The sequence below is a fragment of the Polypterus senegalus genome, chromosome 3 (assembly GCF_016835505.1).
Source record: "Polypterus senegalus isolate Bchr_013 chromosome 3, ASM1683550v1, whole genome shotgun sequence".
NCBI classification, from domain to species: Eukaryota; Metazoa; Chordata; class Cladistia; order Polypteriformes; family Polypteridae; genus Polypterus; species Polypterus senegalus.
Genome location: NC_053156.1, coordinates 246974188 through 246998542, shown reverse-complemented (window position 1 = coordinate 246998542; position 24355 = coordinate 246974188). Strand labels below are relative to the sequence as shown.

The window sequence follows — 24355 nt, the reverse complement described above, 5'->3', positions numbered from 1 at the left end:
AGACTGTGATTCCACCTAGTAAACAAAGTAGTCAGAACCGGTTATAACTGCATGCGTGGTGACCTCGAACATGTCTGAACCTGCATGACAAGCAGCAACACTCTATGACGTTCAGTTGATTGTGAATCGCCATTTAGTTTGGTTGTGTTTTCTGTAATGTGCTGAAAAGTTTAAAAGTTGAACAACGTGTCAATTTGAAATTTTTAGTAAAATTGCACAAAACACCAACAGAATGTTTTCAAATGCTTACTTCAACTTATGGGAATGACTGCCTGTCTCGTGTGCGTGTGTCTGAGTGGCACAAAAGATTCAGCGAGGGACGTGAGAATGTCAAAGATGATGAACGCTCTGGACCAAGAACGAGAAAAGCTTGTGAAAGCAAGTCAAAATTCGAAACCGTGCTCATTGTGTTTTTCGATGTCGACGGTGTAATTTTGGAAGAATGGGTTCCAGAAGGCACAACAGTTAACCAGCATTACTATAAGGAAGTTTTGATAAAGCTGAGAGAAAGAGTGAGAAAAAAACGGCTGCAACTGTGGAAAAATGGTTTCATTCTTCACCAGGACAATGCGCCTGCTCACACAACACTTTCTGTAAAGCAGATTTTGATCGACAAGTACATTACTACACTCAAACATCCTCCATATTCGCCCGATTTAGCACCGTGCGACTTTTACCTTCTCCCAAAGGTTAAATCAGTGCTTAAAGGGACACGTTTTCAGTCAGCTGATGCTGTAAAGAAGAAAACGGCAGATGTGTTAAAACAGCTGACAGAAATTGATTTGCTCCATGACTTAAACAAGTGGAAAACAAGACTGCAGCAATGTATTAGTGCAAATGGGGAGTATATTGAAGGGGACAAGCATTACATTTGTAATACATATAACATATAAATCTATTGTAGGCACAGAGCTGGACAGTTTGACATCCGTGGAAGAGCAACGGGCACTGAGCAGGCTCCTGTCAATAATGGAAAATCCATTGCATCCACTGAACAGGATCATCTCCAGACAGAGGAGCAGCTTCAGCAACAGACTGCTGTCACCGTCCTGCTCCACTGACAGAATGAGGAGATCGTTCCTCCCCACACTATGCGACTCTTCAGTTCCACCAAGGGGGTAAATGTTAACATAATATAAAGTTATTGTCTGTTATACCTTCATTGTTATCAATCTTTAATTTAATATTGTTTTTTATCAGTATGCTGCTGCTGGAGTATGTGAATTTCCCCTTGGGATTAATAAAGTATCTATCTATATATCTATCTATCTTTCTAAAAAAAAGTTATTTAATCAGCCTTGTTATTTAATAGACACACCTCGTGTATATATATATATATATATATATATATATATATATATATATATATATATATATAGTGGCAGTAGGGGGCGTTAGTGCTCCCTTGAACCCTCAGGTATGACTCCAAACACCAGGTAAAAGTCCAAGATCCTTTATTTTGTTCTTCAGTGCACCAAGCACCCTCCACACTACTCATATAATAAACCAACCACAATAAACACAATAACCACTCCTCCTCGCCCAGACACTTTGCTCCTCTCCCACCCAGCACAGCTCAGTGTCTGGACTGAGCCACAGTCCTTTTATAGCCCCTGACCCGGAGGTGTTCCTGTCCCAGCAGTCCATAGTTCCTTATTCCTCCCGGGTCAGGGCAATCAGTCTTTTTCTTTAACCCGGGAGCACGTCGTTCCTTCCCGTCACGTGACCGTGACGTACCCCCGGGTCATAAGGCACAAAAGAGGCCATAAGCCACCCCAAAGTGACTCCTGGTGGCCCCCAAGGTATCCAGCAGGGCTGTTTATAAATACTACAAAGTCCATGAGGCCCTGCTGGACCTCGGGGCACTATCCTGCTGTCAGGAGGGCTCCTCCTGGCGGCCTGGGGGTGAGGACCGGCATGAGAAGCCGGCAGTCCTCCACAATATATATATATATATATTAACTGCAGACAAGCAGATTTCTTTGAGTTGAGAATGTCATCTTTCATCTCCTCCTCCCGTTCATTGGCCATTATATTCACACAGTCTGTGTGTGTTCAGTTTATTAAATGTAATGCTCATCTTAAGTCATTTAGGCAGGCTAAGCACTATTTCAGCAACCATAAAAACCTCAAGATTACAATTAGTGTTCTTCTCAAAATCATCAAGAGCAGCAAGAGAAACTTCTCAACTTAATTACAGTGCATTGTATGCACTATTGACATAATGGACAGAGGAACCGCTATTTAAGATGTTAAAAAATAAATAAGGTCATCCTGGGAACCAGTCATCTGATAATCTGTTTAACAACAAAAAAAGAAACAGAAGTGCATCCTAAACAATATGCAAAACTTTAACAATGAGAATGGGAATAGTTCAACCAAAATTCAAAAGTTCACTAAATTTTCTTACCTGGTGTATTTTCAGTGAATAAAAGGAATTCTCACTTTTCAGTCTCATTCAATTGTTCTTCAGTATTTGGAGACAGTTCCCATAATGCCCTATGGTCCATAAAATCATACTATGAAAACAATGTGAAAATGTCAGTGCAAGGCTTTCAAAGTCCCGTACTTAATACAAATTTAAGCTCACACATATGGAAGATTATTTGTGCCAAAATTAAACTCAATCTAACGTGTAAACTATGTTGAAAGGCAATACTTGTGTAAGTGGGAGATTTAGTTTTGGCACGCTTTTATTGTATCATAATTAAAAACATATCAACCAAACGATTGAATGTTTTCACTAAGGCATGCACCTTTTGTGTCAGTTTAAAATGCAATTCATACATAATATATATACTGTATATATATATATATATATATATAGTCACACATGAGTGTTGAAGGACCTCCTCACAGGGTCAGTTGAAGTATGTAATAACCCGCTGGGACGAGAGGGGGCACGACTGCTAACAATGTTGTCCCTTTCTCTCCCTGCAGTGCCAAGAAGCTGCCCAAGGAAGCCACTTAACCCCGCCCCTTCCAGTTCAGCCACCATAAAACTCTGGGTGTCCTGGAAGGAAGTGTCATTTGACTGGCCTGAGCAACCGCGAAACGGAGCTCCACTAGATAGAACTTTAATTTTGCTGTTCTGAAGCTTCCTCTGAAGGGATAATGCTTGCAAGTGTCATTATTTTGTTTTTTTGATCTAAATTACTGTCTCGGGAAAACAAATAGGATGACCCGGTTGACGCTCCAAAATTTACTCACGCAGGTTCCAAGCTGACATTACTGCACCCGTCCACAATATATACATATAAACAACTTTAGAAAACTTAACATAAGAGTAAACTTTATCAACAAGATCTAAAAAATACTTTTGCCATTTCAATAATCACTCCACAGTCCATGCTGATTGAAGTTATGTTTGACACCAGAGTATAGAAACTTTTAAAAGTGGAATGCCTCTTCGCTCAACTGTCGAAGCTTCTTGCCACACCTTTTGACACTGATTGGTCATTTGATTATGTTTACTTTTGGCACAAGCATGGTCTTGAATTAAAACGCAACACAAGCTGAGAGCCTCTAAGCAAGGCTCTGCTTTACTTTTAGTTATGACTTACAGTCTATAGACATGAGTTCAAACTGCAGCTTGCTTTTGTATTGCATTTTAAACTGACACATAATTGTGTGCCATAGTGATTGTTTCATTGATATGTTTTTAATTATGTCATGATTAAAACAGTGCCAAAATTAAATGTCCCACTTACAAATGTATTGCATTTTGTGGTATGTAACATGTTGCTGCATTGCATTTAATTTTGGCACAAATAATTTTTCATATACACAAAGGCCTAATATTTTTTTCTTTTTTTTGGCACACATTTACAGACTTCTGTTTAGTAGATCAGGAAACCTGGTTGGCTGTGGTTTCAAGACTGCCTTGTCAAACATGGCATTTTTTCAATTCGTTTTCCAGTATAGGTATTGGTAAATCTCACTCAAATATCTGGTGGCAGCTTCCATGACAGAAATATTCCTGTCTATAAAAACAAAACACCAGGATGTAATTTACGTGGTTGAGAAAATAGAGCCTTGCATTTATATGATTTATTAGCATAGGAATAAAATCATGGCAAAGTAAAATGAGCAATGGAAGGAGAGGAGACCCTCTAGTAGGCAGGTGCCAGCCAGAAGTACATCCAGGACCACCAGAGGGAGTTTAAAGTTTCTGAGGGCTGCCTAGGAGTAATCCCTGGGTGAGTGTTTAGTTCTGCATGTGACAGACAAGTTAGAAAATGGACGGATGGCGTAACATTCAGGTGAGTTCAGCGACTAAGCTATCTGATATGAAATTTGGAGTGGTTCACATTTTTTAGTTACTTGACCTAAGAGTCAGTTGTCATATTTTTGTTTACCACATAGTTTTGTAACAATAAGCCATATTAAAAAATAACGATAATAGAATGCAATTACATGGTTTAGTAGACTACATTAAATATATACTTTGTAACAGCAATTTACAGTGTCACATGGTTAGCTAAATAGGCTTGAGGTGTTTAACAGCTTTCATACACAGCAGAGTGGAATTCAAGTGATGTAAAAATGGCATTGATTGCTGTGTTTTAGCTTTAAAGGCTCTGTAACTGTTATTTAATTTTGTTAAACATAACAGTTTGGAAAGTATACCAAATTGAACAGTACCCAATAATTACCAAAAGAAAAATAACTATTTAATACAAAATGACCAATACTAGCATACAACCACTATCAATATTCCCCTGAAAGGAGAAAAGCAACTGAAATAAGTTTCTCATCTAGTCATTAATATTATTTAGAAACCATTTAATTATTTAAAAATGATATAAAACAAACGGGAGTGGTCTCCCCTAGACTATCTTGTATATTCAGATATAGGGATGGATATTTGAGGAGTATACCACAAGACAATGATTATATTTTTATACGATGTACATTAAAGAACCATCAACAACAAATCAAATCAAATTAATGATATACGGAACAATTCCTATAAAAGTAAAGTTGAATAAATCGTACCACTTCCGGTTAATGTAAATAGCCCAAAAGTTGATAGAAATCTACGTTTTGTACTTAATACTTGTATGCAAAATTTGGGTGACCTAAATGAAAGCGTACTCAAATTATCGTGTTTACAAACACAAACACGGACAGACAGAAACACAGACATAATTCCAAAAATGGTATTTTCGGACGGGGGGAGGTCTAAAACATTGAGACTCATGAAAATCTCGAAATGGAAATTTTGGAGGATTCCAATACTTTCCCTATACCTCATATACGGGAAAGTCAGGGCGGTGTAAAATGTTGAGATTCATCAAAATCTCAACATTGAATCTTTACTGACTCTATACTTCGTATACAAGAAAGTAAAAACTAATATTTTGGAAATTTGATAATTATCTTAAAGATTTTAATTCCAGTCTGAAGACGAATGGCAGCTCTGCAGGCACTGATATGCTGTAAGTCCAGCTCAGTCTGTTGTATGTTCCACCACTCAGGGACTCTCTCAGGATGTGCAAACTGTAATCCTGCTTTCTCCTTGCAGTCTGAGGCACAGTGAGTCTTTTCAGGCACCACTGAAGCTTTAGACCACAGTGCAGTCCCAGCGGCTCTGATATTCTGCCCTCAGATCAAGTGCAGTTCCCTTTCTAAGGCTTTTTTGTACTTTTATGGCTAATTTGCCTAAAGTAGCAGGAGAAGGGTATTACTGTATGAGATGTGTAGGCACGCCGTCCCTGGTGTCTGACTTACTTCTGTTGGGTATCCAAGCAACTGTAGGACAAGAGAAAAAATATACAAAAAATATAAGATGAAGTAACTGTTGTCAAGATGTATTTGAAATGGTAAAAATCTTTCTTACTTTTATGATAGATGAAATTCACCAAAGCTTTTCAATGGGAAATTGCAATAGGTGCTTCTCTCATTATGTGAGAACTCATCCAAAAAAAGGATTGCCTTTAAAAGTACACTTATAACAACTGGTGTCCTTAAAAGGATAGGTTGAAAAAATATCAAGATATGAAGATGGCAGCTGAGAGGCCAAAACAAGAAGGAAACCACAAAGTCAAAACGTATCACACATATAAGCAAAATGACAGGCAAATGTTTTGGTCTGAAAGCAAAGCAAAAAGCTTGAGCCAAAAGACATTCAAAGAAGTAAAGTAACCATAAGTAAAAAGTTTGTATTTTATCCAAATGCTAGGATACTAATGGCATGATTAGGTTTTATGTGAATTCCTTTGGTATTGTCTAATGTCTTGAACACTGTTTTTCAGGTCCTACTTTTGCCGCCATTTTGAGCGCCATTGTTGGTGCCACTTCCTGTGTTGCTAGGGGTGTAGCTTCTGGGGTCATAACCTATGACTAATCAGCAAAATGGGGTAAAAGGTTGGCTTGTGGTTCATTTCATTATTTGATCTGTGGATACAAAGCACCCAAAAATACTTAAAAGAAATATTTTGTTGTAGTGTTTCTTTCAAGTTTCATTTCATTTGACCTCTTTGCTTGTTTTTTCAACTTCGATTCTTGTCTCTCATTAGGATAATTTTATTTGTTTTGGTTTTGATTTCATTTTTATGTTCTTCTCCCGGTTTAGCTCAGTAAATAAATCACCTATCTGTTTCTCGACAAGACATCTAAGCTGGCTATTCCACCATGTATTATAGCCATATGGTGATGGCATCACACGTTAATTGACATCAATCATGTGATTGGGAGTTACTACAGCAAAATTAAACAAACGAACCACAAAATGGCAGCATCCATTGAAATCTATGATGGTGACGCAGTCAAAGAAAAATAAATTAAGTAATTAGAAATGCCCTGCAAAGAAAATATTTATTTCCTGACAACTGGGGATTACAGAGGTTAAAACAGGGGCTGGAATAGACACACAAAGGAACAACAGAAGAGACCCAGGGAGTAATGGGTGTGTTTCTTTGGTGAGAGTGTGGCCCAGGGTCAATGTATGTCATCAGATCCCAACAGGCAGCAGGTCTTTGGTTTTCTACTGCTTATTTGATATTTTTGTACTTTAGTTCTATAGGATAGCACACCTTTTGTTTATCCCTCCTTATGTGCTTAATTTCCTGGTGCTGTTTTACATTTATTTTTAATCTGTTTAGTGTTTTGTCTCACATGTAAGATGCCATGACAGCACATCTTCTTCTTTACTTTGTCATATCCAAATACTCAAAGCTGGGATAAATGTATATTTCTGTGCTGTCATTTTTTTCCCAGAAGGATATTCAAATACAATATTTGAATGTGTGCCCATTATTAATTGGGATTCATTTACAAGAAGCTTTAAAACAGATCTGATTGAAGAGCAATTAAATACAGCTGTTCAAAAGGTCAAAATCTTGGTGCAAGGCCCAAACCTAAAAGTTCATCAGTCTTCAACAGCAAACAGTTTTCTTATGACTTTGCAACACTTAAAGCAGTATTTTTCAGTTAAAATAATGTGCTATTTGGAGAGAGAAAATAAACAGCACAACGTCATAAAATTTCTCAAGGTAGTGTAAGATTTAGCATGAATAACTTAAGGTGATGGATAAAAGAACACAGATGTCACTAGGCGCACAATGTGAAAATCGAGTGTCATAAATGTGATCGTTATATGGAGTTTATGGGGAAAGAAGGTGTGACAGTGACCTATTTGCTTGTTTCATCCCCAGTGCAAAAATCACTGAAGTAGAAGAACCGTGACTGACTTTGGCCACCAGTGCAGTGTTAATTAAGGTTGCCGCTACATCTTGATGAGGTCAGTATCTCCTCATATCACTGGAGACAGGATTTTTCCAACTGGAACTGAAACTTCTCTCTCCGTATAAGCAATGTGCAATTGGAAGTTTAAATCTCACTTTGTCCCCAATAAGCAAATTGTGAATTAGCATAGGGAAATGCACTGAAAATGGTGAAATGGAAGATTAAAGTATTATAAGATACTTAAGTGAGGATCTATTTTCAGGCTCTATTAAATGTTAAAACAGAAAAAGTTCATTGACAACAGGCGATTCAGCCCAACAAGGCTCTCCAATCCTTAATTCTTCCAACATAACATCAAGTCAGATTTTAAATGTCCCTAAAGTCCTACTGGCCACCACACTACATGGTACCTTACTCCCTTTTTTATTTATTTACTAGGGAGCTTTGCCTCCTGCTCGCTTCGCTCGCCCACCCCTAATATCACCCCCCACCTCAACCCCTGGGGCGCGCTATGCACCAGCAACTTTGCGTTTCTGCCGCTCACGTTGTGAAGGGAGTGTCTGAACACACGCTAAGGAGATGCGGTCGGATGAGCTGCTGGCTTGCTGATGCAGAGCTGTGTGTATTGCTTGTCATACTGCGCGTTGTTCATTTAAAACCACAGCAGCTATCCTTTTGTCTCACGGGACGTTAAAGTGTCTCAGAGAAAATTACGTATCGTCTCCTTCCAAGCCTTCCAATATATTTTTTTTATAACAAAGAGATTTATTTATTTTTAAACATTTTATTAATTTTACTAAAATCAAATAACATTCCATACAAGCAAGTCAAGTTTAACAAAACTAGGTTTAAAACACATCAACCCTCACCCATGAGAAAGAGAGCTAGGCCAACAGAATAAAACCTTAAACTAGTAAAAATAAGTAAATAGATTCTAAAATGTTATTGATTAGAGCCTGCCAAGTTTTGAACAGATCATCTAAGTGAGAATTTGATTTTTTCCAATTTCAAATAATATATAACATCAGTTACCCACTGACTTAAAAGAGGTGAGCTACGATTCTTCCAGTTGAGCAAGATAAGTCTACGTGCCAATAGTGTAGTAAAGGCAATCACAGTTTGTTTGTCCTTCTCCACCTTAAGCTCATCTGAAAGTACACCAAACACTGCTGTTAGTGGATTAGGAGGGATTGGGACACCAAAGCTGTCTGAAAGGCACTTAAAGATTTTGGTCCAGAATGATGTTAACTTGGTGAAGGCCCAAAACATGTGACCCAGTGAGGCTGGAACTTGATTGCAGCGTTTGCAGGTAGGATCTTGCCTTGGAAACATTTTGGACAATCTTAAGTGAGACAGATGTGCTCGATATATACTTTTGAGTTGAGTGATTGTATGCTTAGTGCAAATGGAGCTCGAGTGGATTCTGTGCAGTGCTGCCTTACAGTCTTTTTTCTGAAATGTTTAGTGAGAGATCCTTTTCCTATTGTACTGTGGGATCTTTGAAAGGGAGGGACTTTAAAATGTTATTATATATTACAGAAATGCTGACTGAGTCCTCAAAACTGATTAATATTTTTTCCGGAATAGAAGTAGTTGGGAGGTGAGGAAATTTGCGCTTTTTAGAGCCTGGAGAGCAAACTTGCACACATTACTCCAGGCGAGGCCACACCAGTGTGTTATAAAGCTTGAGCATAACCTCGCTGGACTTGTACTCTATACATTGTGCTGTACCACCTAACATTCTGTTAGCCTTCTTAATGGCTTCTGAACACAATCTGGCAGCACTTCTTCAGATTGACTCACTTGAAGAAGAACTGAGAGCACTGCTGACTTACAATATGTCATTGTTGAAGAGAAATGTGTTATGCTCCCGCTTAGGAAACTTTGGACCTGAACCAGAAGGGCACTGCTGTTGAGAGAAGACAGAGAGATTATCCATAATTAGGATATTATCTCTTGGGCAGAATATTTGCTTTAGCCACTGAACACTTGCCACTTCTGTAGAGGTTGTAGGATATAGACCAGGTGCTTTCTTATTTTACAGCCATACCGTTTATAGTGGCTCATAAAAGACGGCCACCCCATAGACAAGCAGATGTTCCTTCTTATATAGTTTACAGGGATAGATTTTAAATGTGCACAGAAAAAGCATTTAGCTAGAACAAGAATAGTGATGTACTATATATATCTGTTTTATCCACAGTCTGGACGTTATCCAACCAGAAGAACACCTGACTCTGCCCACTGGCACAGTTATTGTAAATGTTGCACTGAGCAGCTGCCCAGGTGTATGTAAATTTAGAGGGGATCAACATCTACTCATATTAATTCAGAAGTTGCTGCCAGCACTGAGTTAACCAACACAAACACACACACACACACAATTGCTAAAGATCAATGAAAGTTGGCATTATGTTTTATCCAGGGTCTCTCTCTTGGGTTGTGTTTAAATCCCTTTGCTATTTGCTTTTTGTTTCCATTGCGGTTCTATTGTTTATGTTAATATTGTTTCTTATGTTAATTATCTTCATTATTCTGTGCTTTTATTTGTTTTATATATTATTTAATTTCCATGCGTTTATGCTTCTTCTCTTCTTTTTCTTGTATATTATGGGTAGTTCCCCAAGAGGTGGAGCCACCTGTCCATCTCCATCAATGACAGCCCTCAATCCTATAAAGGCTGAGGAGGCACACAGTCCCTTGCAATACATTGAATACACTGGTACTGATAAGTGCCTCTTTTGATTAATATCTGTTTTGTGGGATTACTGGGTTTTTTAACATCTATGCTCTGGTTTTGACTTTTCCTTCTGGGTTTTTGTTTTCTGGAATTGTTCAAATTGGATTGCCTTTGTTTGTTTAAAGCTGATGTCACATTATGTGACTTTGGCTGTGGGATAAGTTAGATTTGCCAACTGCAGTCACTGATCTTGCCATTAGGCCATGTCAATTTACACAACTAAAAATCATTGGCCATGTTAGATATACCGAATGGGTGTTGACGTTCTAGCAGCGTTGTGCGTGCCCTTTTTTGTGACTGCCAATAGTCGCTGCATGAAAGATTAACAGGTACTGTGGGTTTAGCCACAGTCTCTGTTCTTTTTTTTACTTTTTCCGTTTTCCATGGTACGGAAAACACAAGACAAGAGACAGATGAACTTATTTTGCGTCAGTACAGTATTGGACTTCCGAATGAGCATTCATTGGTTGTCAGCTCTCATGCACAAACTGTCAGCCCCTACAACTAACTTTATCAGAGAGAAACAGACTATTTGGAGTGGTCACTGGACATTATCTGACTGGAGTATGGGGCCGAATCCCTCTGACTCACTAAGATTAAATAAATGAAGGCTATGACTGAAAAATCTCTGGAAAAGTCACGTGACATAGCCTTAAGGCACCTTTGACTTCAGCATGATTTCTTTATGCTTCTGTCTGTTGATAAAGTTCCACCTATATCAGAATCTGCAGCACAGTCGAGCGTATTTATAGTTTTATCCTGTGAATGAGTTTTAGGGTTTACTCACACTAGGCCCATTTGTTCCATACTGTAACCTGAGCACAATTGCCCCCCCCAACCCTGCGCTGGGCTGCACTCGATGTTCTGGGCCCGGGCAAGCATTCATCATGACCACGCGACTTTGTGTAAAGCAAAGAACAAGATACGAACACGGAGGGACAGCATGTATATCAAAGTGATTTTATTTATTTTGTGTTTTTTTGTCGTCATGTCGATCAGGACAACTCTCTGCCCTCTTTCAGATTTATTGAGTGTGCAGCTCAGCATTTTGCTGTTAATCGTGCTGCACATATGAGACAAATGATGTTAAGGGAGGAATTTGCAGCTTTTCTTGCCAACTACAATTCACGCCCATCTGTAAGGTGAGAATAAAAACCTGTTTTTATTTGACTTGTCACATCATTGACGTCAAGTCTGTGTTCCATGCTCAGGCACATTTAGCCATCACATTGTTCCCAAATCCTACTGAACTGTGCTCAGGTCCACCTATTCCAAGTGGGCCAGGGTTATGGTACAGTTGGCCAAGCACGGAGTGATCACACTAGTCAAACAAACTAGACTTTGCAGGTTATACGCGGACAAATATGTTCAAGCATGGAATGTGCTAGTGTGAGTACACCCCTAATTAGAAGCAATTGATCCTCTTTTTATAATCAGTGCCTGACAGTGAGACAAAGATATCAGGAATTACTTTCAGAGTCATTGGTTTTTAGCACTTTCTCTTCACTCTAATATGCTATTATTGGGGTCCCCACTCTCCCTCTTCATCTGTCACTCTTCATCCACCTCTCAACAAGCCTATCAGACAGAGAGCTGTAGAGCTGAGTCAGAAGGCAATATATAGTATTCACAATAATATATGTTATTTCTATAATATAGATGAGAATAGATGAGACATCAGAAACTCATGATCACATTTCTTCTCACAGACATGAATGAAGTAGTATAGAAATGATAGAAAGCCACACTCAGACTAACATACTTTTTGAAGAGGGATAATCCCATTACTTCAGCACTCATACACAGGCATGGGCCACAAAATGCAGTTTGTAATTCACCCTCACCCTAAAGTAAAATTCAGTTTAAACTGTGACTTTGCAAAGAGAAAAAGCCAAATAATGGAACTAGAAACTGATTTGGTTACTTCTCAAGAACAGCGTAAAGTACAAGAAATAACAACATGATGGTAGTTATGTACAATACAGTATATACAGTAGTGAAGAAAACTGTGCCTCCAGAGCTGGGATAGCATAACGTAACACACTTAATCCTACAGAGCTAAAACGAGTTCTGAGCGGGGCCAGGGCCACTTCAAGCAGAATTGGCTCATGAAAGGAACTCCTCCTTGATGGGGCACCTGTCCATCATAGAGCCCACTTACATTATGGACACACCTGCTCCCACAATCACACATCACTGGGCTAGTGTTACAAATGAGCATAACTTCGAAGGAGGAGTTCTTGTTGTGGGAGGAAAATTGAACTCCACAGACAAAAACCTACAAGCAGAACATTTAAACTCCTGATAGACAGCAACTGGGCTCATGAGAAGCACAGACCACAACTTTCCAAAATGGGTGTTGTGACACTTTGGGGCATTGAAAGCACTGGCATAGACTAATATATACCCTTGGAACAACTCCCGATTTCCTTTCTGTACCATATGGACTCAAGTTAAAATAATAATAACAATACATTTTATTTAAATAGCACCTTTCCAATGCTCAATACAATATAATTACAAGGCATATAAAAATGTATTCAACGTTATACAACACTGAATCACAGCAAATTTTGTTTGTCTTTTTTAAATCTGATCAACTGAAAAGTACTCTTTCATGTCAAAGTGAAAACTGATCTCTGCAAAGTGGTCTAAATTAATCACAAATATAAAACACATTAGATCATATTAGTATTTTTCTCCTTCATGTCAGTATTTAGTATTTAGGCTCCTTTGGCAGCCATGACGGTCTTGTGTTTGTGCGCACAAAGCTCTGTTAGCTTTGCACAAGTGGCCACTACAATTTTTCTCCAATCTGATTTGCAAACCTGCACAAGCTCTGTCAGTTGTCTTGGGGATCGTGAGTGAACAGTCTTTTCCAAGTCCAGGTGGATTTACAGTAGATCTGGACTCTGACTCAGCCACCACAGGACATTGACATTGATGCTTTTCTTCTATTCCTGTGCAGCTTTGGCTTTATGCTTGGGGTTGCTGTCCTGAGAGGAAACAAGTCTTCTCCCAAAGACTGGGATCTTCCTCCAGGATTTCCTTCCATTTTGCTGCATTCATTTCACCCTCTACACTGACAAGCCTTCCAGGGCCTGCTGCAGAGGTGACAGCATGATGCTGCCACCACCAGTGTTTGACTTACGTCAAATACATTTTTTTAGTCTGATAGCCAAAAAGCTGATATTTAGGTCCCATTAGACCACAGAACCTTCTTATGGCTGGGGAAACTCAGCCAGGATGTTATGTGTTTTTTAACAACAACTTTCTCTTCGCCACCCTGTCATTAAGCTGCAACTGCTGAAGTACCCAGGCAATAGTTGTTGTTTGCACAGTCTCGCCAATCTGAGTCACTGTGGCTTGTCATTCCTTAAGAATTCTAATGGTGGCCTCCCTCACTAGTCTTCTTTTTGCATGATCACTCAGATTTTGTGAATGGCCTGCTCAAGGCAGATTTACAGCTGTGCCATACTTTTTCCATTTCTTAATCAATGAGTTAACTGGGCTGGCACCCTGCCCTGGGTTTATTTCCTGCCTTGCACCCAGTGTTGGCTGGAATTGGCTCCAGCAGACCCCGTGACCCTGTAGTTAGGATATAGCGGGTTGGATAATGGATGGATGATTTAACTGGACTCCAAGAAATGATAACTGATTTGGATATTTTCATGTCTCCTTCCCCAGACTTGTGCCTTTCAATCACCACTTGATGGAGTTCCTTGAAGTGTTCTTTTGTCTTCATTGTGTTGGTTAATAAAATAAGAAATGACAAGTGATACTGATAAGCCTTGAGGTTCCTACAATGTCTGTTTTGCCTTTAGAATGTATTCAGACCCCTTCACTTTTTACACATTTGAATTGATCAAACAGCGTTCAACACCCCAGAACTACAAAGTGAAAACACGATTTTAGGAATTTGTACAAATTTAATAAAAATAGAATCCTGAAATTTCACATTGAGATGTGTCCAACAAGAGAAGATTAATTCTGCCTTGTTTCAAATGTTTTTAAGAGCTCTATGGTGAGATGTAGATACTAAACTTGAGTGAGAGAAAGGGAGCTGAGAATTAGGTGAAGAAAGGAACAAAAATAAGCAGGTTAAATACTAAGCTAATGGACGGGTATGGGCAGCGGGCCCTTATACTGGCTTTGTATGATGCCATTGTGGAAATGGCCCAGACACAGACAGGCAGACATGTTGCAAAGTCACCACCACACGTTTATTTACAATATTTACAAAAGTCAGGTGCACACAAACCCTCAAAGTCTCCAAAATCCAGGCCTCTCTCACAATCTGCCTTTCCAATTCTTCAGACTGCCTCCACTCTCGTCTTCTGCTTAGTCCTCTCCTCACCAGAGTCCAGCCTCGAATGAAGGGTGGCGGCCCCTTTTATTAGCACCCGGATGTGCTCCCCTGTGTGACGGAAAGAGCCGGCTGTACTCCCGGAAACTCTCCGGGTGTCCCTTCTTCTCTTCCACCAGCACTTCCTGGTGTGATGGAAGTGCTGAGGTCCAGGGCTCCAAAGGCATTGGGGCGCCTCCTGGCGGTGACCATGGTCCCCTACAGGGTTGGGCTTCCAAGCCCTCTACCCGTGGCCCCCAAAGCAACCAGGGTGGCGGCCCCTACATGATCCAGGGCGGGCGTAGACCCTCTTCCGGTCCTTCAGGGCATCCCGGCTGGGTCGTCGCCCCTGGCATCCCTGACACCATCTAAAGTAAGGAGAGTGTGATGAAACAATGCGTCATGTGAGTCCTGTGTCTCATTACCAAAAACGACCATAGCAACAAAAAAGAACAAGGCGGTGGTTATGCAAACATCACACATAATAGTGTAGGTCATACCATACCTAAAAACAAAATGGCATCTTTGGAATAATGTCTTCATTTTGTAGGTTAAGCCACCCTACTGACTCACTACAAGGACTTTCCAGGTAAGGTGCATTTAAACTACACTGACTACAGACGGGTGATCTCCACAGAACCATATTATTTGACTTCTAAAGCCAGTTGACGGCACCAGTGATGGTTTTAGGCATGTCATATAAATACTTATTCCATCAATTTATTTGTGTTTTATATTTGTAATTGATTCAGTGAAATCTTTTCAACTTTACATTAAGGAGACTTTTTCTGTTGATGAATGTCAAATTCAATCCACTTTGATTGAAAACGTCCAAAGGTGTGCATACCTTTTATAGGCAATGTAGGTGGCAATAGCTTTTTCACGTCTTTGTCACCACTGTAAGCCCTCATTATGATGCATGTCCTTGGCGCCGAGTTTCAAGTATGTGTCCATCAGTTAATCAGTAAAAATATAAAAAAATGAAAAGTAAGAAAGAATTGGGTAAGCAACAGAAACTTTTTTCAGGAAAATGCACATCACCTCCACTGCTGTTAAAAAGATGAATAGCTCAGACTTTCCTGCTGTGCTTCAGTGTACACTGAAAGAATGACCGAGCAAAAATACAGCTCCTCTGACATTGTGCATGCTGCCTATGTGACACTTTTCAACTTGTGTGATGCAATTCATTTTGGCAGATTGTCTGCTATCCTTGCAGAATTAATTTAAACCTGTATTTTCCTGCTGTGCCTTTCATCAGCAGATTAAGTTTACATAAAAGAGGTTGTGAGACATGTTGACTGGGCAATTATGAACAAATGAGACCGTGCATGACGCCAAATAGCTAGCCCCACTATGTGGCTCAGGACAAAGTCAAAGGTTTTTCTCCTAAACTATACAGGGGTCAATGGAGGATCACGTCAGGCAGAATACCTACACAAGCGTTATAAAAGCAGCCTGTATATCAGACATTGCCAGTATAGGCTTAGTCAGGCTCTTATGATAAATATTATACAATCATAAATTAAATGTTCCATATGAAAAGCACATCACACCCACCTCTGTCAACAGCACTTGTCAAAAGCGGATTTTGCATAACAGAAATACATTGAGATTCTATAACTCTGATAATTTTGAATCAACAAAAATAAATTTGCAGCATATAGGACCTAATTTTTAACAAAAAAGATGCTGCTGAGCCATTAACTACGTCTCCTGCACAATGTTTTTTTATCAAATATTCCGTGTATCTCTACAGAAACAGCACCACTTGCTCCTGCTACATGAAACCATTTGGTATCCAAGTGAGTGGGTGTCTTTGTGCCTACTCACTTTCATTAATAATGGGTAGGGAAACAGCTGAAAAGAGGCAGCTGAAAGCCATCATGTACAGTATTAAAAGATTTTAAGTTTTTAGTGAAGCTAGATAACAATGGCTTTACAAGAAAATAAAGAAACATCACAGATACTGTGGAGCCCTGTTAAGCAGGAAGACAAAGAATAAAGCAGACTCTCTGGATAATTTGCAATCTCTATTCTCTATTAAACTGAGCTGAACTGTCTTACATATCGACAATACATGCACTGTGTGCAATGGCCTCATCGTGTCTACCTAACAAAGTGACAACCTCACAGGAGAACAAACAGCAAGTTTTTAATTTCTTTTTTTTGACACATTGAAATGTGCACTCAGGTAAGCAGGTACGGGTAGACAGGGAGTCTTTAGGCTTAGGTAATCATCCATCAGTAAAAAAGGTCTTCTAAGCCTTACGAGGCCAACATGTAAATAACATAAGAAATGACAAATGATATTGAAAAGACTTGAGGTGCCTGCAATGTCTGGTTTCCCTTTAGAAAGTATTCAGACCCCTTCACTTTTTACACAATTTGTTATATTGCAGCCTAATGCTAAAATCATTTGAATGAATTCTTTCCCAAATCAAACAGCGTTCAACACCTCAGAACTATAAATGTTAGGAATTTTTATAAATTGAATAAAAACGGAAACCTGAAATTTCACATTCAGGTGTGTCCAACAAGAAAAGATTAATTCTGCCTAATGTTTTTTAAGAGCTCTATGGTGAGATGTAGATACTAAATTTGAGTGAGAGAAAGGGAGCTGAGAACTAGGTGAAGAAAGGAACAAAAATTAGCAGGTTAAATACTAAGCTAATGGACGGGTATGGTCAGCAGGCCCTTATACTGGCTTTGTATGATGCCGTCTTAAGTAAGGAGAGTGTGATGAAACATCGCGTCATGTGAGTCCTGTGTCTCACTACCAACAATGGCCATAGCAACAAAAAAGAACAAGGCGGTGGTGATGCAAACATCACACATAATAGTGTAGGTCATACCATACCTAAAAACAAAATGGCATCCTCGGAATAATGATAAAAAATAATAACATTCAAAAAGCCGAAACAAGACCCTAAAACTGTGTAACTCAGATTCACCACAGACATTAGGACAGTCATCAGCTCCATGCAGTCCTCTACTGGAAAACCAGTTCTGTAGGCCAAGAAAACCCCTAAATAGGATACAACCTTGTAATACCAAATGCTCTTTCAGCTCAGCAGGACATGTTGCTTGTTTTTATGCTCTTAATGTTGGTTGATCATTGAGAGGTCATAGGTTCAAGTTCCAGAGGAGAGGGACCTTTGGCAGGCATGCCACAAACTTTCTACAATATACTATACAGTTAATTAGTGAATTAAAAACGTCATTAAATGATTTGATAGAAACACTATGTACATGAACCACACAGTTATTCATTGACGAGTGTCTAAAAAAATGTAAAAGCAATACAGAATTAATGATGCTAAACAACAGAGCCGGTCTTTATGATCGCAATAAAATCATAAAATATGATGGCAAAAAACAGCAGTTTGAGAATTTTAAGTAAAGCTTAATTTTGATAGTCTACTAAATCTACTGCCACATCACACATTAAACTGCACCCATTGTCACACCTCCCACTTGCCTGTCAGCCATCAACAAAGATTCATTTGTGCTTCATTGTTCTTTCTATTTAAAGGAAGGCAGCTTCTTACTCTCAGCTAATATTCTATCAATGAGTCTTTTTCCAGTCTCTCAAGTTTAGTTTTATTTGTGACCTCTTGTTTTTATGATTTTGAAGTTTCTTATCTTCTTCTTTGCTCATCATTCTTTCTGATCTATGCCTTGATATTTTTGCCTGTTTTTGACCACATTTCTAGCTACTTTCTGGATTTTCTCTTTCTATGCTTTCATGTCCTCATTTTTGGTTCTGACATTGTTTAAACAATGCTTCTAGTGACAATGCCTAAACAGCTATCACCCATCAAGCAGTTAACAGTAGAAGCTCAATATGGAGACATTCTGGTACATCATGATGATGTAAGCTTGTAGTGTTATAGTTAGCACTTAAGAATTTAAGGCAATTCACCCTCTAAAGAAATGCAGCAGCACTCAATGAATAAAAAATGCAATTAGGTTTCCATGTTATAAGGTGCTGCCAGTTGAGAAAGGCTGGCATAGGACAGAACCTATAAAAGAGGATTATCACCTGGTAAGGTGCAAGAAACCATCAGGCATGATGGCAGAAGGAATGCGGCCCAGCAGGTGCCATTGAGTAAAACCAATGAAGAATAACATGAAGGAAGAAGTACAGCCATGCTGCCTTTTTAAGGGTGTGTTCCAGGGGGTCTGGTGGAAGTCCACAGTTTACCCTTGCACAATCAGATGTCAGAACACAGTCAATGAGGAATGTGAACATGAGGCCTTTTAAAGACAAGCAATTCAAAAGCTGTCTATAGCAGGCACAGAGTTTCAATGGTCCTTAAAGATCTCAAGATTTCACAGACCATTTCTTGACTCCATTAGTGATTTTAGGCTTGGCCAGATGTGACCTCAGTAGGATGAGCTTTTTACCACTGTGGCCTCACAGAACCTGGTAAGTGTATGCAGTCTGTACAGCTTTTTTCCAATTGTGCTTTTCCAGTTTACTTTCATAGTCCTAAGATCATGTATGAGTTCTGATTACTTGTGACTCTAAATTGGGCGATGTGAGTGAGTGTGGATGTGAGCATCCGATTCAATAATGTTTGTTGGGAGTTAGCAGTTAGTCTCAGTTGATGGGTAAAGCTAATTTAAATGTATTTAATACAACTTGAAGGACCTCATACTTGAATACATCACCTTCAAGTATCCTCAAAGTCAAGAGCATGGAATGAAATTCGATGTTCAGTCTTAAATTCTTTATACAGCATTCTCAAGAGGCAGCTCCTTGTAGATGAGCAGACACAGGTGCAAATAACAATGTGTTTGTATTTCCAAAAAGGGATACACTGTTATTTGCATCTGTTTTAGTTGTAAGGCTAAACGCGTGAGTCATAATCAGCTGCGTACATTAAAAAAGAAGTGTGTAAAGAAATGAAGAGTAGTATTTTATTGCTTTAGGATAGATTAAGATTGTTTTTTATACACTTCCAACAAATCTGATTTGTGACTGAAAATTGGCACTTTAGCTGCTTTTTTATAAATAGTACATAACTTGAATGCAAGCCAGCAAAAATGCTCCCCTGGCTTGTTAAGTGGCCATTGTTGAGGGACATCAAGTCTCTCACTAAGCACTAAACACCAATCATGGATTGTTAAATCATCTGCTGAACTGGTGGGGATCATATTTGCGTGCCCTGCATTTCTGAAAACCACTCACTGCATTCTGACAGGACGAACCTCAGAAGTGTGAAGCTCTTGTGGTGTTAGGGAAGAATGTGTACAGACAAAAGAGTGGATCGTTCTGGGGGTATCATTTCTAGTGTCTTTGAGTATGCAGGGGGGTAATGTCCTATGCTTATGGAACTGTAGCACAGCCTTACACCCTGGGAATCTTGGAGTTCATCGTTGAACTGATCACTGGTAGAGAAAGATAAGCAACCGATAAAAAGTAAAAGTGAAAAAGTAATAGAGTCTTTATTTAAAGAAGAATTGAACAAATTCAAATCAATAAGCAAAAGTCTATGTTGTGCCATCCAAAGTTAAACATAGTCCAAACAACACACAACCAAAACATAAACAGCCAAGAAAAAAAATAATCAACAAAAAATGGAAAAAGAAATAATGCGTTCATCAGTTGAACCCCACCAAATTCCAGGAGGGGTGTTCATCGGCAAATTATAGGCTCTGTTCTCTTCTCAATGCTCAGAAGGTTTTATATTCTCTGCCCACTGCTCAACAAAACATGACACCTAAGATTAGTCGTTCCCTTTTCTATCGTTGAGGCATTGGCACTACCAATCCTTGATGATGCATGCCCTGTACTCTCCAATTGAGAAACATATAACAATACTCGCTATGACATGCATTCCCCCAGTCCAGAACTCTGCACCTAAGTGCACTCTTCAGCTGAGCAGGCCTGTGGTCTCTCTCTCTCTCTCTCTCTCCATCATTCCCACTTTCTGGTAACCATTTGACTGGGCCCATCAAAACTCTTACAGCTCTTCTGTGTGCTGGCACTTTAATGGTCTTTCATTCTCTCTGCAGCTACAGTAAAGCACAGGCCTCCATGCAGCGACAAAATTGTCGGCTAACTGGAGTCCCAATAAAAGGTAAGTCCCCATTTCATTATTTATAAAGGTCAAGTAAAGCAATAAATTGTTTTCATTCTTTGAACAAAGAAATATTGTCTCACAACCTGTCACACAGGGTCATCCAGATCAATTGAAGCTGCTAAAAAGAGTTTCTTTACATTTTTTGTTTTTTTTTTGGGTATAGTGTGGTTGCTTTTGCTTTTGCCAAATAACCCCTTCTGAGATGTCTTATAGTCACTTTTCTTCAGGGTCTTATCCCACTTGTTACAGAAATTTGGGATTATTGACTAAGCAGGACCTATATTGAACCAGTGGACATCATAATAAATTGTTTAAATTACTAAATGAATAAGGAAAATAAGCAATGTTGTAATATAATGGTATTAAAAATATTAGTGTTAATGTCTAACAGATTGTAGTCAAGGTGTGGTGTTCTGCATATTCTCTGAGTAACTGTGTAGACTTACATGTTACATTGCCATGGGAGCACTGCTACCTTATAGTAAGATCATGGGTTTGTGTCCCAGGTCCTCCCTTTGTGGAAAGCGCTTTGAGTAGTAAGAAAAGCACTATATATAAAATAGATGTAAGTATTATTAAGTGTGACTGTGCTCTGGGATAGATTGAGTTTCAGTTCAGGGTCAGTTTAAGCCTTGCACTTGAACCTGCTCGGACAGGCTCTGGGATTCTGTAAAAATAAATAGTTATATATATTCAGAAGAATGGGTTAGTGATTCTGAAAGTGAGTTGTACCTCATAGAGTGGTGGAGTCGTGGCTCTGAGGCTAGGGATCTGCACTGGCAATCGGAAGGTTACTGGTTTGATTCCCGTAAATGCCAAAAGGGACTCTGCTCTGTTGGGCCCTTGAGCAAGGCCCTTAACCTGTAATTGTTGAGCGCTCTGAGTAGTGAGAAAAGTGTTATATAAATGCAAAGAATTATTATTATTATTCAGAATTTGGAGAATCAAGAAGGAATAGATACATTTATGGCTGTCTAACCTCAAGAAAAGCTTTGCACCCAAAAGTAGGCCTCATTAGGCGCCTATGAGGCCTAGCTGCAAGGTGAGTCTCACCCCAGACTCGAAAAACAGGTTTCAACAAACAGTCTTTAATGTTCAAAAACGCGAAAAGGGAGAGTTGAACCAAAAAGTAAAACCCTGGCCCTGTACAAAAAAACGATGTTTCTTAATGTTTAAATAATTTATTTATATATATATATATATATATATACAGGGGGTCCTGGGGTTACAACATCTCGACATACAATGTTTCCCAAAAAAACAAAAAAATGGAGATGTGTTTCGGCTTACGCCATTAGCGTCGTATTTACAGACTACGTGGGCGAACTAGTTTGGTTGCACGCAGCGGAGGAATACGCAGTAATGTGGCATATGAGTGAGGGAATTGGCAAACTAGTTTGGTTGCGTGTGGCACAAGTGTTCTGTTTGTGTTGCTTTGTGTGCCGACTTTTTGGCCCTTATCATGGCTCCTAAACGAAAGTCAGAGCCTTCAGATGGTAGTGCTTCAAAGAAACGGAATGCCATCACGATGAAAGTGAATTTACACATTGTAAAGAGATCAGAAGGAATAATGGTAAGGAATTTTTTTTCACACTCATTTTTTGTCATTTTTGTCTGTTACTACAGTAAAGTGTACAGTACATTAATTTATGTCCTTTTCCTTTTTCTGTGGCTTAGTAGTGTTTTTATGTTCTAGATTATGATTTTGCAAATGTGTTAGGATGGGTAAGGGACTTAGACTAGGGTGTGTTTCAAATTACACCAAAATTCAGGTTACATCACTGTTTTAGGAACAGAACTGTGTCCCCAAGGACACCCCGACTGTAACCCGAGGACCCCCTGTATCTTCCAAATGTTAAAGAGGTGGAAAGGAGTACTGCCAAAAAGGGAAATCTGAGGGCAAACAGAACTAGTCTGTAATCAAATACTCAAAGTCCAAAAACATAGAAACTGTACAGTATACCATAAAAAAAGAATTAAAAGATGAAAATACAAATAATAATCAAAAATCCAATGTGTAATGGGGATTAAATAATGTAGTTTTACTTTATTAAATAAGACTCATGTGAATGTTTTATTTAGACTAGATGTAGCTTCATAGTTAAACTGTGAGATCAAGTCTATAGCTATACTATAGCGCTAAAACTAACTGGAGTTTAGGAAAAAGGTTTGGGGAAAGTAAATGTAGACAATTTAACTCAAGGATTAGATCAAACTGTCAGGGACAGCCTGAGGAGAGGAGAACAGATGCAAAGGGAGAAGCTGAATGAGTACAAGTGTTTGAAGGGCTAGCAAGGAAGTTTAGACTACACTGTGGGGCAGGGTTTAGACCACTTTAATAATATAATAACACAGGGTTGAATTCTGAGTGCAAATAAATATGCTAATACAGTGAATTATGGGAAATATGCAAATATAACCAAACATTAACAAAAAGTATGTTTAAGGTCAGGTAAACTAACCAGTGTGTATGCACTCAGGAGCAGAAGGGAAATTGGGGCTTTTAAGGACTTTGGTATTTAAGTTGCAACTCATAATTGCCTTAAAATAACTTCAAGTTGACAGAAGAGCAAGACCAAGGGTAAATTCATAGTTATACGATTTTTACTAATGTCCCTTGCTAGAAATAGCCATCAAGCCATGGTATTAAAGAAAGACCCCAATCTGTGTGATGAAGAAACACTGGCACTTGAGAGAGGCAAATGTGAGTAAATAATTTAGGGATTACAATGCAGTATTGATATGAGAGAGGAGAGAGGGTGTAGGCAGTTCTGAGGCCACACTGAACCAGCATGTTATGAAAGTGCAGTGCCACCTAAAATGCACCCCAACGAAGGAGAAGTGCATACTTCTAAAGAATGTCTCAGTTCGATTAAGAAGCATGAACTCTTTAAATTACACAGATATTTCTCACCTGGTTATACTGAAGCCAATTTCGCTTTCACAGATATAAATTTAAATGATTCATGTTGTATCTTTTCTTCTACTTTTGACTTCTTGTATTTTTCTCTGCAAATGGACATAAGTAATGATTAAAGTTTTAATATTTTTACACTGAAGCTTGCCTTTGTCTATTAATATCATTTGCCGCAATGTGCTTGTTCAGGTGATTCATTATTTGTTTAGCTCTTTCAAAGGTTGTGATCTGGCCTTGTTGGAAGATGTCTCTTGCATGTTTGTTCAGGTGGGAACCTATGCTTGTTCTGTTACAATTGTGCAGCCCTTTCAGCAGTAACAATGAGTTTGTCAGCTTCTGGACCCTGCTAAGGTTTTAAAGCCGAGGTTGCCACCCTTGGTCAAATTGCTCTGTCTGATTTGTGCAGCTCTTTCAAATGTAGTTTATCTAGTAAGTCCCATTATTAGTGCAGTTCTTCAAGAAGTTCTTGGCCTTTTCTAAGGCTTTCTAAAGTGTAGTCCTTTTTGGGGAAGTTGCCCAAGGGCAGCAATATGTCCTTGTCCACTATTGTGTTTTAAGACATGAGTGGTGAATGA

General features: G+C 39.0%; 1 long non-coding RNA gene across 3 annotated transcripts in view; it reads right to left on the bottom strand.

The window, feature by feature from the left end:
• Window positions 1–24355, bottom strand: part of LOC120526038 — a 159868-nt gene that overhangs the window by 5309 nt on the left and 130204 nt on the right. Inside the window, exon 8 of one of the 3 annotated variants that reach the window (XR_005633065.1) lies at window positions 2411–2519. The exons of 1 other annotated variant lie outside the window; for it this stretch is intronic. This is a non-coding gene — a long non-coding RNA (uncharacterized LOC120526038). Of the gene's footprint in view, window positions 1–2410; window positions 2520–15103; window positions 15143–24355 lie in introns of those variants that run through there. One more of the 3 variants, XR_005633068.1, reaches the window with a different exon arrangement.